This window comes from Hemiscyllium ocellatum, chromosome 18 (genome assembly GCF_020745735.1).
Source record: "Hemiscyllium ocellatum isolate sHemOce1 chromosome 18, sHemOce1.pat.X.cur, whole genome shotgun sequence".
NCBI lineage: Eukaryota > Metazoa > Chordata > Chondrichthyes > Orectolobiformes > Hemiscylliidae > Hemiscyllium > Hemiscyllium ocellatum.
Window position 1 is genome coordinate 3,202,597 of NC_083418.1, and position 13,949 is coordinate 3,216,545.

A 13,949-nucleotide genomic window follows, 5' to 3' on the forward strand; every position below is an offset into this window, starting at 1 on the left:
CGGGTTTCTGTAGTTGTTATGGAACGTCCTGAGCAGAAGAGCTGCTTTTCATTAGATTCCTTTCATCCCTGTCCTCTGTTGACTGACTCTGGTCAGTGGCAACACTTTCTCCTGCTCGTCAAAGTTCTCATTCCCCACTTCTCCCTCTCCCATCATTACAAACAGCAGCAGGAAATTGCCACTTAACCATCTTTGTTCCAAAGTGAGACTCACCAGCCTCGGGAATCTCTCCACCAAACGGGACTTCTCATCCCTGGACATGGTGCAAGCCAGAGGATGGTGAAGAGATACTTTGAAAATATTTTCAATTGGCAGTTGAAAAAATGTTTAGGAAGCAAACCATATAATCTAGGCTCCAGCTGTGGAAATCTTGAGACACTCTTTGAGAAATGGAATCAGAGGAGAATGAAGAATTGTGAACTCTCGGACCGAGAAGAGGACGGGACATTGACCCTGATGTTCTTGGGACAGGAACTCATCTGAGACATTGAAAGAATTTTTGCTCCCGTACGTGAGGAACACAATCTTCATCTGGACTCTTGGACAATTAAATACTCTGGAACACTCAAGACAATATCCAAATATTGACTGGGATCACTCCAGTACGACTACTATAGATGGGTCAGTTTTTGTCCAGTGTGTGCAGGAGGGCTTCTTGACACAATATATAGACAGGCCTTCAAGGAACGAAGCCACTTTAGATTTAGTTCTGGGTAACGAGCATGGCCAGGTTTTAGATTTGGAAGTAGGTGAGCACTTTGCAGACAGCGATCACAATTCTCTCAGGTTAACTTTCGTGATGGGAAGGGATAGGTGTACTCCACAGAGCAAGGGTTTCAGCTGGGATAAGGGAAATTACGATGCAAGAGGTAGGTTTTAGCCATCGTAGAATGTGGTAGGAAACTGCAGGGGGTGAGCACATTAAAAGTGTGGAGCTTAGTCAAGGAAAAGCTCCTGTCAGGCGGGGAGGTAGATATAGAACGCGAGAGCCGTGGTTTACTAAGGAAGTGGATTCCCTGGTCAAGAAGAACAAGAAGTCTTACGTGAGGGCAAAATGTCAAAACTCAGTTAGAGCGCTCGAGGGTTCCAACGATGTCAGCAAAAAACCTAAAAAGAGATCTGAGACGAGCAAGGAGCAGACATGAGAAGTTGTTGGTGGATAGGATCAGGGTAAACCCTCAAGCTTTCCATTGGTATGTCAGGAATAAGAGAATGACGAGAGTTAATTTTGGGACAATCGAGGATAATAGTGGGAAGTTGTGTGTGGATCAGAGGAGATGGGGGAAGCACTAAGTAAATATTTTTGGACAGTGTTTGCTGCAGAAAATGAACATGTTGGCGAGGATGATACAGAGATACTGACGTCCAGACTAGAAGAGTTCGAGGCTCACAAGGAAGAGTAATTAGAAATACTGCAGAGTGTGAAAATAGAGTGTGAAAAATCCCTGGGCCGAATGGGTTCTATCTGATGTCGTTTAGCAAATGCACTGCAGGATGGTACAAATGAAGCTGATGCTAACAACGGCTTGTTTCAAGCCTCTAATTTGCAGTGAAGTGGCGGCGACAATAAAAGGTGTCACACATCTCGTCTAAGTCCACATCCTGATCTCGAAATGACCGGAAGTCTCTCGCTGAGTTTCTGCAGGGTCTTGCTTGGACGACACCATGACACTTTTTCACTGGAGTGGATCGTGAAATCGCGTCATGACTGTGAATAAAACGATGGAAACTTCCAGCAGAGAAGGAGCCGACACTGAAGCAGGCAGCTGAGGACAAATGTTTCTCCTTTGCCAGTGAAAGGCACTGCTTCACAAATTGGAAGCTTTGAAATGAAGCAGTGTTGGTGATTATCTTCGCTGCTTGTTCACCTTTTTCATTCTGATTCCGTGAAAGTCCATGACAATACATATCGACATGCTGCCGACGCTTTTTGCCTCTCTTGGGCCAGTGGCGTAATGGATAACGCGTCTGAGTTCAGATCAGAAGATTGTAGATTGGAGTCCTATCTGGCTCGTGGAGAATATCTCGCTTTAACCGTAGTCTGGGTTGTCGCTCCCCTACGCAATTCTGCCAGGACGATGCCTGTGTGCTTTTGCATTTATTCTATTGTCCATTTCAAATTCCAGCTCACCACAACGTACACTTCTGTCAGTCTCGGGGTATCTTTCTGTGTGTCTCCCTCTGTGGGTGATAATGAGCATAAGTTCCTCAAAAGAGTGAGAATTCGTTGTGAAAATGCCCCATTATTGTGCCATTTAAGAACACAAGATAACCTCATTGACACTTGCACTGGAAACATTAGTACACACAAGACTTTGGGCAAAAGTTAGAAACTGTTACGAGAATAGATGGCTCTCTGATTAGCCGGTATGTACAATGGGCAGAATGGCCTTTTCGCACTTTGACAATCTTCGAAGACAAGTTGAAAATAATCGGCAATGAAAATGTTCAGAAAGGGTGTTTTATTTAGACCAAATATGATAGTATCTATCGCCTTGTCTTGTTATTTATTTGTAAGGATTCGTTACTCTCAGCACCGTCGCCCGGATGCTATTCCCGCTCATGGAATGTTTGTATTGTTCAGCAAACCTATCGGTTTACCCGTACATCTGCAGATTTTCCGACGTGAGCAGGTCATTGGATTTGTCCAAAAATTATGAAGGTTAATATAAAGCAAACAGCTACAATTGCTGGAAATCTGAGCCAGAAACGAAAATTGTCTGCGAAACGCAGCAAGCCTGACAACAGATACGTCGACTTTCCTGCTCCTCGGATGCTGCCTGACCTGCTGTGCTTTGCCAGCATCACTCTGAACTTAAATCTGGTTTCCAGCATCTACAGTCCTCACTTTTGCCGAGTTCCTTCAGTGGCGCTGGTTCCCAATTCAGGAACTCCATCTCTAGCGGTTTCATGTCTGTACGTCCATGCTGAAGAGTTGAAGAATGAAGAAAGGTAACTCGCCTCCTCATTCTCTGGGGCAATTAGGGACTGAAAGTGAATCTTATCACATTGAAATATATCTCCATGCACTTAATCACTGTATTTTATTGGGAACTATCTCTTTCATTGTAACCATCAGGAAAGACCATTTTGTTCGCCAGAATGGGTCACTAACCTTTGTTTGTTTCATGTCCAAGAACACTCAGATCAATAGCTCCCTTGATCAGCTCTGCTGGTCATGTTCGCAAAGAGATCTAGCAAATTGCAAAGTGTGATTTTGCTTTCAATCAATTATTTTGACTCAGTTTGTCTGCAAATATATTTTCCTAACTTTGTGCTTTTCTTCTTTTACATTGGTGTCGAGCACCTTACAAATGACAGCAAAGGTATGAAAGGAGATGGAAACAATGAGCCCTTCAAGTCAGCGACAGCTTTCAAAGAGATTCCGGCTGATTTGGTTGATGCTCAACTTTACTTGATTGCCTGTAGTCATGGCCGAGTGGTTAAGGCGATGGATTAGAAATCCATTGGGGTTTCCCCACGTAGGTTCGAATCCTGCTGACTACGTTATGAATGCCTCCCTGGTGGCGCAGTTTTCCCTCGAAGTGCAGAAAACCTATTTTGCAAACCAGGCCGGTAATTTCATTAGACTTGGGAAACTCGCGTTCTTCATCAGAAATGTTTCATATTTAAAACATTATGACTGTTTCTCTTTCCAGAATCACTGCTCGACACATCGGGTTTCTGTAGTTGTTATGGAACGTCCTGAGCAGAAGAGCTGCTTTTCATTAGATTCCTTTCATCCCTGTCCTCTGTTGACTGACTCTGGTCAGTGGCAACACTTTCTCCTGCTCGTCAAAGTTCTCATTCCCCACTTCTCCCTCTCCCATCATTACAAACAGCAGCAGGAAATTGCCACTTAACCATCTTTGTTCCAAAGTGAGACTCACCAGCCTCGGGAATCTCTCCACCAAACGGGACTTCTCATCCCTGGACATGGTGCAAGCCAGAGGATGGTGAAGAGATACTTTGAAAATATTTTCAATTGGCAGTTGAAAAAATGTTTAGGAAGCAAACCATATAATCTAGGCTCCAGCTGTGGAAATCTTGAGACACTCTTTGAGAAATGGAATCAGAGGAGAATGAAGAATTGTGAACTCTCGGACCGAGAAGAGGACGGGACATTGACCCTGATGTTCTTGGGACAGGAACTCATCTGAGACATTGAAAGAATTTTTGCTCCCGTACGTGAGGAACACAATCTTCATCTGGACTCTTGGACAATTAAATACTCTGGAACACTCAAGACAATATCCAAATATTGACTGGGATCACTCCAGTACGACTACTATAGATGGGTCAGTTTTTGTCCAGTGTGTGCAGGAGGGCTTCTTGACACAATATATAGACAGGCCTTCAAGGAACGAAGCCACTTTAGATTTAGTTCTGGGTAACGAGCATGGCCAGGTTTTAGATTTGGAAGTAGGTGAGCACTTTGCAGACAGCGATCACAATTCTCTCAGGTTAACTTTCGTGATGGGAAGGGATAGGTGTACTCCACAGAGCAAGGGTTTCAGCTGGGATAAGGGAAATTACGATGCAAGAGGTAGGTTTTAGCCATCGTAGAATGTGGTAGGAAACTGCAGGGGGTGAGCACATTAAAAGTGTGGAGCTTAGTCAAGGAAAAGCTCCTGTCAGGCGGGGAGGTAGATATAGAACGCGAGAGCCGTGGTTTACTAAGGAAGTGGATTCCCTGGTCAAGAAGAACAAGAAGTCTTACGTGAGGGCAAAATGTCAAAACTCAGTTAGAGCGCTCGAGGGTTCCAACGATGTCAGCAAAAAACCTAAAAAGAGATCTGAGACGAGCAAGGAGCAGACATGAGAAGTTGTTGGTGGATAGGATCAGGGTAAACCCTCAAGCTTTCCATTGGTATGTCAGGAATAAGAGAATGACGAGAGTTAATTTTGGGACAATCGAGGATAATAGTGGGAAGTTGTGTGTGGATCAGAGGAGATGGGGGAAGCACTAAGTAAATATTTTTGGACAGTGTTTGCTGCAGAAAATGAACATGTTGGCGAGGATGATACAGAGATACTGACGTCCAGACTAGAAGAGATCGAGGCTCACAAGGAAGAGTAATTAGAAATACTGCAGAGTGTGAAAATAGAGTGTGAAAAATCCCTGGGCCGAATGGGTTCTATCTGATGTCGTTTAGCAAATGCACTGCAGGATGGTACAAATGAAGCTGATGCTAACAACGGCTTGTTTCAAGCCTCTAATTTGCAGTGAAGTGGCGGCGACAATAAAAGGTGTCACACATCTCGTCTAAGTCCACATCCTGATCTCGAAATGACCGGAAGTCTCTCGCTGAGTTTCTGCAGGGTCTTGCTTGGACGACACCATGACACTTTTTCACTGGAGTGGATCGTGAAATCGCGTCATGACTGTGAATAAAACGATGGAAACTTCCAGCAGAGAAGGAGCCGACACTGAAGCAGGCAGCTGAGGACAAATGTTTCTCCTTTGCCAGTGAAAGGCACTGCTTCACAAATTGGAAGCTTTGAAATGAAGCAGTGTTGGTGATTATCTTCGCTGCTTGTTCACCTTTTTCATTCTGATTCCGTGAAAGTCCATGACAATACATATCGACATGCTGCCGACGCTTTTTGCCTCTCTTGGGCCAGTGGCGTAATGGATAACGCGTCTGAGTTCAGATCAGAAGATTGTAGATTGGAGTCCTATCTGGCTCGTGGAGAATATCTCGCTTTAACCGTAGTCTGGGTTGTCGCTCCCCTACGCAATTCTGCCAGGACGATGCCTGTGTGCTTTTGCATTTATTCTATTGTCCATTTCAAATTCCAGCTCACCACAACGTACACTTCTGTCAGTCTCGGGGTATCTTTCTGTGTGTCTCCCTCTGTGGGTGATAATGAGCATAAGTTCCTCAAAAGAGTGAGAATTCGTTGTGAAAATGCCCCATTATTGTGCCATTTAAGAACACAAGATAACCTCATTGACACTTGCACTGGAAACATTAGTACACACAAGACTTTGGGCAAAAGTTAGAAACTGTTACGAGAATAGATGGCTCTCTGATTAGCCGGTATGTACAATGGGCAGAATGGCCTTTTCGCACTTTGACAATCTTCGAAGACAAGTTGAAAATAATCGGCAATGAAAATGTTCAGAAAGGGTGTTTTATTTAGACCAAATATGATAGTATCTATCGCCTTGTCTTGTTATTTATTTGTAAGGATTCGTTACTCTCAGCACCGTCGCCCGGATGCTATTCCCGCTCATGGAATGTTTGTATTGTTCAGCAAACCTATCGGTTTACCCGTACATCTGCAGATTTTCCGACGTGAGCAGGTCATTGGATTTGTCCAAAAATTATGAAGGTTAATATAAAGCAAACAGCTACAATTGCTGGAAATCTGAGCCAGAAACGAAAATTGTCTGCGAAACGCAGCAAGCCTGACAACAGATACGTCGACTTTCCTGCTCCTCGGATGCTGCCTGACCTGCTGTGCTTTGCCAGCATCACTCTGAACTTAAATCTGGTTTCCAGCATCTACAGTCCTCACTTTTGCCGAGTTCCTTCAGTGGCGCTGGTTCCCAATTCAGGAACTCCATCTCTAGCGGTTTCATGTCTGTACGTCCATGCTGAAGAGTTGAAGAATGAAGAAAGGTAACTCGCCTCCTCATTCTCTGGGGTAATTAGGGACTGAAAGTGAATCTTATCACATTGAAATATATCTCCATGCACTTAATCACTGTATTTTATTGGGAACTATCTCTTTCATTGTAACCATCAGGAAAGACCATTTTGTTCGCCAGAATGGGTCACTAACCTTTGTTTGTTTCATGTCCAAGAACACTCAGATCAATAGCTCCCTTGATCAGCTCTGCTGGTCATGTTCGCAAAGAGATCTAGCAAATTGCAAAGTGTGATTTTGCTTTCAATCAATTATTTTGACTCAGTTTGTCTGCAAATATATTTTCCTAACTTTGTGCTTTTCTTCTTTTACATTGGTGTCGAGCACCTTACAAATGACAGCAAAGGTATGAAAGGAGATGGAAACAATGAGCCCTTCAAGTCAGCGACAGCTTTCAAAGAGATTCCGGCTGATTTGGTTGATGCTCAACTTTACTTGATTGCCTGTAGTCATGGCCGAGTGGTTAAGGCGATGGATTAGAAATCCATTGGGGTTTCCCCACGTAGGTTCGAATCCTGCTGACTACGTTATGAATGCCTCCCTGGTGGCGCAGTTTTCCCTCGAAGTGCAGAAAACCTATTTTGCAAACCAGGCCGGTAATTTCATTAGACTTGGGAAACTCGCGTTCTTCATCAGAAATGTTTCATATTTAAAACATTATGACTGTTTCTCTTTCCAGAATCACTGCTCGACACATCGGGTTTCTGTAGTTGTTATGGAACGTCCTGAGCAGAAGAGCTGCTTTTCATTAGATTCCTTTCATCCCTGTCCTCTGTTGACTGACTCTGGTCAGTGGCAACACTTTCTCCTGCTCGTCAAAGTTCTCATTCCCCACTTCTCCCTCTCCCATCATTACAAACAGGAGCAGGAAATTGCCACTTAACCATCTTTGTTCCAAAGTGAAACTCACCAGCCTCGGGAATCTCTCCACCAAACGGGACTTCTCATCCCTGGACATGGTGCAAGCCAGAGGATGGTGAAGAGATACTTTGAAAATATTTTCAATTGGCAGTTGAAAAAATGTTTAGGAAGCAAACCATATAATCTAGGCTCAAGCTGTGGAAATCTTGAGACACTCTTTGAGAAATGGAATCAGAGGAGAATGAAGAATTGTGAACTCTCGGACCGAGAAGAGGACGGGACATTGACTCTGATGTTCTTGGGACAGGAACTCATCTGAGACATTGAAAGAATTTTTGTTCAAGTTCCACGAATTTTCTCGGAGGATCACGTGACTGCTGTTTGTCCGGTTCGAAGTCCAGGGTGAGTTCCAGTTCTTAGTTTTTCTTATTTTGTTTTAAAAACTAAAAATTTATGTTGTAAGTTCCAGTACTTAACTTTTTTTAACTTTTTTAAACTAAAAATTTAAAAGGTTTTTTGAAAAAAAACGCCGGGTAGACCCGGAGGCTTGTGTTGCTAGGTTACCTGGGTAGGGTTTTTTCTCTATTTAAACGCACAGGCGAGCTGTAGGCCTCAGTTTCTCGGAGGATCACGTGTTGGCTGTTTGTCCGGTTCGAAGTCCAGGGTGAGTTCCAGTTCTTTGTTTTTCTTATTTTGTTTTAAAAACTAAAAATTTAAGTTGTAAGTTCCAGTACTTAACTTTTTTTTAACTTTTTTAAACTAAAAATTTAAAAAATTTTTTTTAAAAAAACGCCGGGTAGACCCGGAGGCTTGTGTTGCTCGGTTACCTGGGTAGGGTTTTTTCTCTATTTAAACGTGCAGGCGAGTAACCCGAGGCACTTCGGCAGAAGAGCCTCCCACCCGCCCTCCTCCTCTAACCTAAATAATAAGACCCGTTGCGGCAAGCAGGTAAGTGCTGCGTTTTGCTTGTTTGGTTTCTTTACATTTAGTTTTTTTTAAAGAAAGCTAGCTTTTTAGAGGGATGGCAGTGCAGGCAGTGCCATGTTCCTCTTGCAACATGTATGAGGTGAGGGAAGCCATTAGCGTCCCTGCTGAGTACACTTGCAAGAAGTGCACCCATCTCCAGCTCCTCCAAGCCCGTGTTAGGGAACTGGAGCTGGATTTGGATGAACTGCGGATCATTCGGGAGTCAGAGAGGGTCATAGATCAGAGCTTTAGGGAAGTAGTTACTCCGAATGTTCAAGATAGATGGGTTACAGTGAGGGGGAGTGGGAGGAGGAAGCCAGTGCAGGGACCCCCTGCGGTCATTCCCCTCAAGAACAAGTATACCGTTTTGGATACTTGTGGGGGGGATGACTTACCAGGGGCAAGCAACGAGGTTCAGGCCTCTGGCACGGAGCCTGGCCCCGTTGCTCAGAAGGGAAGGGTGGAGAAAGGTAGAGCGATAGTTCTTGGGGACTCGATAGTGAGGGGTACAGACAGACGGTTTTGTGGGGGCGACAGTGACTCACGTTTGGTATGTTGCCTCCCAGGTGCAAGGGTACGTGATGTCGCTGATCGTGTTTTCCGGGTCCTTAAGGGGGAGGGGGAGCAGCCCCAGATCGTGGTCCACGTTGGCACCAACGATATAGGTAGGAAGAGGGGTGAGGATGTCAGACAGGCTTTCAGGGAGCTAGGTTGGAAGCTCAGAGTTAGAACAAACAGAGTTGTAGTCTCTGGTTTGTTATCCGTGCCACGTGATAGAGAGTCGAGGAATAGGGAGAGAGAGCAGTTAAATGCGTGGCTCCAGGGATGGTGCAGGAGGGAGGGATTCCGGTTTCTGGACAACTGGGGTTCTTTCTGGGGAAGGTGGGACCTCTATAAAAAGGATGGTCTACACCTGAACCTGAGGGGCACCAGCATCCTTGGGGGGAGGTTTGCTAGTGCTCTTTGGGAGGGTTTAAACTAACTCCGCCGGGGCATGGGAACCAGGACTGTAGCTTTAGGGTACAGGACCTTGAGTATAGGGAGGTTATGAATAATGCAGCGATCTCGAAGGAGGGTGCCTGTAAACAGAAGTGTGGATTGAAGTGTGTATACTTCAATGCCAGAAGTATAAGAAATAAGGTAGGTGAACTTGCAGCGTGGGTTGGTACCTGGGACCTCGATGTTGTGGCCATTACAGAGACGTGGGTAGAACAGGGCCAAGAATGGCTGTTGCAGGTTCCAGGGTTTAAATGTTTTAGTAGGATCAGACATGGGTAGTAAAAAAGAGGGAGGTGTGGAATTACTTGTCAAAGATAGTATTACAGCAGTGGAATGGACGATGAAAGAGGACTTGCCATCTGAGGTAGTTTGGGCTGAGGTTAGAAATAGGAAAGGTGAGGTCACCCTGTTAGGTGTTTTCTACAGGCCTCCTAATAGTCCTAGAGAAGTAGAGGATAATATTGCGAGGATGATTCAGGAGAAGAGTGAAGGTAGTAGGTTGGTTGTTATGGGGGACTTTAACTTCCCAGATATTGACTGGGAGAGCTATAGCTCGAGTTCATTAGATGGGTCGGTGTTTGTCCAATGTGTGCAGGAGGGTTTCCTGACACAATATGTAGACAGGCCAACAAGAGGTGAGGCTATACTGGATTTGGTTCTAGGCAATGAACCAGGCCAGGTGTTAGACTTGGAGGTAGGTGAGCACTTCGGGGACAGTGACCACAACTCGGTGACTTTTACTTTAGTGATGGAGAGGGATAAGTGTGCGCCGCAGGGCAAGAGTTATAGCTGGGGGCAGGGAAATTATGATGCAGTGAGGCATGACGTAGGATATGTGGATTGGAAAAACAGGCTTCAAGAGAAGAACACTAATGAGATGTGGGGATTGTTCAAGGAGCAGCTACTACGTGTCCTCGATAAGTATGTACCAGTCAGGCATGGTGTAAAGGGCCTTGTGAGGCAGCTGTCGTTTAGTAAGGAATTGGAATCCCTTGTGAAAGGGAGGAAGGCGGCATATGTAAAGATGAGGCGTGAAGGTTCAGTTGGGGCGATAGAGAGTTATAAGGTAGCCAGGAAGGATCTAAAGAGAGAGCTAAGAGAAGCGAGAAGGGGACATGAAAAGTCTTTAGCTGGTAGGATTAGGGAAAACCCAAAGGCTTTCTATAGGTATGTCAGGAATAAAAGGATGACTAGGGTAGGTATCGGTCCAGTCAAGGATAGTAGTGGGAAGTTGTGTGTGGAGGCAGAGGAGATTGGAGAGACACTAAATCAATACTTTTCATCAGTATTCACTCAGGAACAGGACACTGTTGCTGATGTGAAAATGGAGTCACAAATGATTAGAATGGATGGCCTGGAAATATGCAGGGAAGAGGTTCTGGGAATATTGGAGAGGATGAAAATAGATAAGTCTCCTGGGCCTGATGGCATTTACCCTAGGATCCTATGGGAAGCTAGGGAGGAGATAGCAGAGCCATTGGCCTGGATTTTTATGTCGTCATTGTCAACGGGAATAGTACCAGAGGACTGGAGGATAGCGAATGTGGTCCCCTTGTTCAAGAAAGGGAGTAGGGATAGCCCTAGTAACTATAGGCCAGTGAGTCTGACTTCAGTGGTGGGCAAAGTCTTAGAGAGAATGGTAAGGGATAAGATTTATGAACATCTGGATAGGAATAACGTGATCAAGGATAGCCAGCATGGTTTTGTGAAGGGCAGGTCGTGCCTCACAAACCTTATTGAGTTCTTTGAGAAGGTGACTAAGGAAGTGGACGAGGGTAAAGCAGTAGATGTTGTGTATATGGATTTTAGTAAGGCGTTCGATAAGGTTCCCCATGGTAGGCTAATGCTAAAACTATGGAGGTATGGCATTGAGGATACATTAGAGGTTTGGATTAGGAATTGGCTGGCTGGAAGGAGACAGAGGGTAGTAGTTGATGGACTATGTTCATCTTGGAGTGCAGTTGCTAGCGGTGTTCCACAAGGATCTGTTTTGGGACCATTGCTTTTTGTTATCTTTATAAATGATCTAGAGGAAGGGCTTGAAAGCTGGGTAAGCAAGTTTGCGGATGACACAAAAGTCGGTGGAGTTGTGGATAGTGAGGAAGGAAGTGGTAGGTTACAGCGGGATATAGATAAGTTGCAGAGCTGGGCAGAAATGTGGCAAATGGAATTCAATGTAGCTAAGTGTGAAGTCATTCACTTTGGTAGGAGTAACAAGAAGATGGATTACTGGGCTAATGGTAGGCTACTTGGTAGTGTGGATGAGCAGAGGGATCTTGGTGTCCATGTACACAGATCTCTGAAAGTTGCCACCCAGGTAAATAGTGCTGTGAGGAAGGCATATGGTGTACTGGGCTTTATTGGCAGAGGAATTGAGTTCCGGAGTCCTGAGGTCATTTTGCAACTGTATAAGACTCTGGTGCGGCCTCATCTGGAGTATTGTGTGCAGTTTTGGTCGCCATACTATAGGAAGGATGTGGAGGCATTGGAACGAGTGCAGAGGAGGTTTACCAGGATGTTGCCTGGAATGGTAGGAAAATCTTATGAGGAAAGGCTGAGGCACTTGGGGCTGTTCTCATTGGAGAAGAGAAGGTTTAGGGGAGATTTGATAGAGGTGTATAAGATGATTAGGGGTTTAGATAGGGTCGACACTGAGAACCTTTTACCGCTAATGGAGTCAGGTGTTACTAGGGGACACAGCTTTAAATTAAGGGGTGGTAGGTATAGGACAGATGTTAGGGGTAGATTCTTTACACAGCGGGTTGTGAGTTCATGGGACGCCCTGCCAGTAGCAGTGGTGAACTCTCCTTCTTTATGGTCATTTAAGCGGGCATTGGATAGGCATTTGGAAGTTATTGGGCTAGTGTTGTTTAGGTAGGATTCGGTCGGCGCAACATCGAGGGCCGAAGGGCCTGTACTGCGCTGTATCTTTCTATGTTCTATGTTCTAAATTATTCTGATAGGAACAAGACCAGAACAGCACGCAATATTTCAAAAGTGGCTTATATAGTGTCCTGTACAGTCGCAACACGATCTCCCCACTCCTCTACTCAATGCACTGACCAATAAAGGAAGAATACCAAGCACTTCATCACTATCGTATCTGCATGCGACTCTGCTTTCAAAACATTATGAACCTGCACTCCAAGGTCACTTTGTTAAACAACACTTCCCAGAAACTTGCCATTGAGTGCTGCTCAAGAAATAGCAGAGCCTACCCCAGACGTTCCCTGAACGGTTCCTGATTTTCGGAGCAATGGATGCAGTAAATCATATTCTAGGAAATCCAGGTAAATCTCTGGTGTGTTGCAATAGTTCTTTGGGCCATGCGTGGAAATAACAGACGGTAGAGTAGGGTATATAGAGAATAGATAATCTTTATTTATCATTTCTACCGTATCCAACTGCAAAAATAAAAACGAGACTGCGTTGCTCCATGAACAAGGTCCTATTTTCACACAGAAGCTACATAACAATACAGTCTACGCAGGGCAGCATAAAGTGCATAAAAATTGCAAGAAGGTGCCAGACAGCACAGTAAATCCTGACAAGACAATAAGGAAAATGGTGGACAAATTACAGTGTAACAATGAATGATCATTAATCAAATACTGTTTCAGCAGCCATTCAAAAATGTCGTCCAAACATTGTAATTGGAACACAGTGCAATCATGCAGTGTAAAGAATTCTGAAGGTTTGTGTGAAGAAAGTTTTGTAGAATCTGGCCGTGAGAGATTCAATGCTCTGGTATTGTCTGCCAGATGGCAGGAGGGTGAAGACCTTTACTCAAAGATTTGTTGGTCGTTCACAATGCCGTTGGCCTTGCTGATGCAATGTGTGGTGAAGATGTCTGTCATGGAGAGAAGAAGATTCCAATGATAAGTTCAGCTTTCCTCACAACCCGTTGTCGGGTCTTATGATTCACGTTGATGCACTCCCCGAACCCGGCAGTGATGCAGTGATGCAGCTGTTATCCCTCTGTAGAAGGTGAGGAAATGAAATGTCAAATGGGATTTCCTCAACCTACACAGAATGGAGACGCCGCTCGTCTTTCTTGGCGATGAAGCTGGTGTTGAGTGTCCAGGTGAGATTATCTGAAAAATGGATGCAAACAAATTTGGTGCTCTTCAAAATCTCGACGGGCAAAACGTCGACATCTTACAGAGACTGACCGGTCTGAGTTCTCATGGAGTCACAACCATCTATTTCGATTCGTGCTTGTTCGTAGACAGGTTGTTGGCTCTGCACCCATCCCTTTGCCCCAGCACATTCTCTCTGTATACTGACTCTTCGCTCCAGCTCATGACAGCCAGTACCGGCGTGTCAACAGTGAACTTAATAATATAATTTGAGCTGGACATCTATGCTCAGTCGCCTGAACGCACGGTGATCACCCCGGAGCACACAGCCCCAGGATGCCCCAGTGTCCAGTGTGATGCTGTTGGAGATGCTGTTCCCAATCCTGG

The 13,949-nt window shown here is 44.9% G+C and overlaps 2 non-coding genes across 2 annotated transcripts; both read left to right on the forward strand.

The window, feature by feature from the left end:
• The first annotated feature begins 3,425 nt into the window (after positions 1–3,425).
• Positions 3,426–3,507, forward strand: trnas-aga (transfer RNA serine (anticodon AGA)). Its single transcript has one exon. It is a non-coding gene; the product is annotated as a tRNA-Ser (tRNA).
• Positions 3,508–7,102: 3,595 nt separating this feature from the next.
• Positions 7,103–7,184, forward strand: trnas-aga (transfer RNA serine (anticodon AGA)). Its single transcript has one exon. It is a non-coding gene; the product is annotated as a tRNA-Ser (tRNA).
• Positions 7,185–13,949: the final 6,765 nt, after the last annotated feature.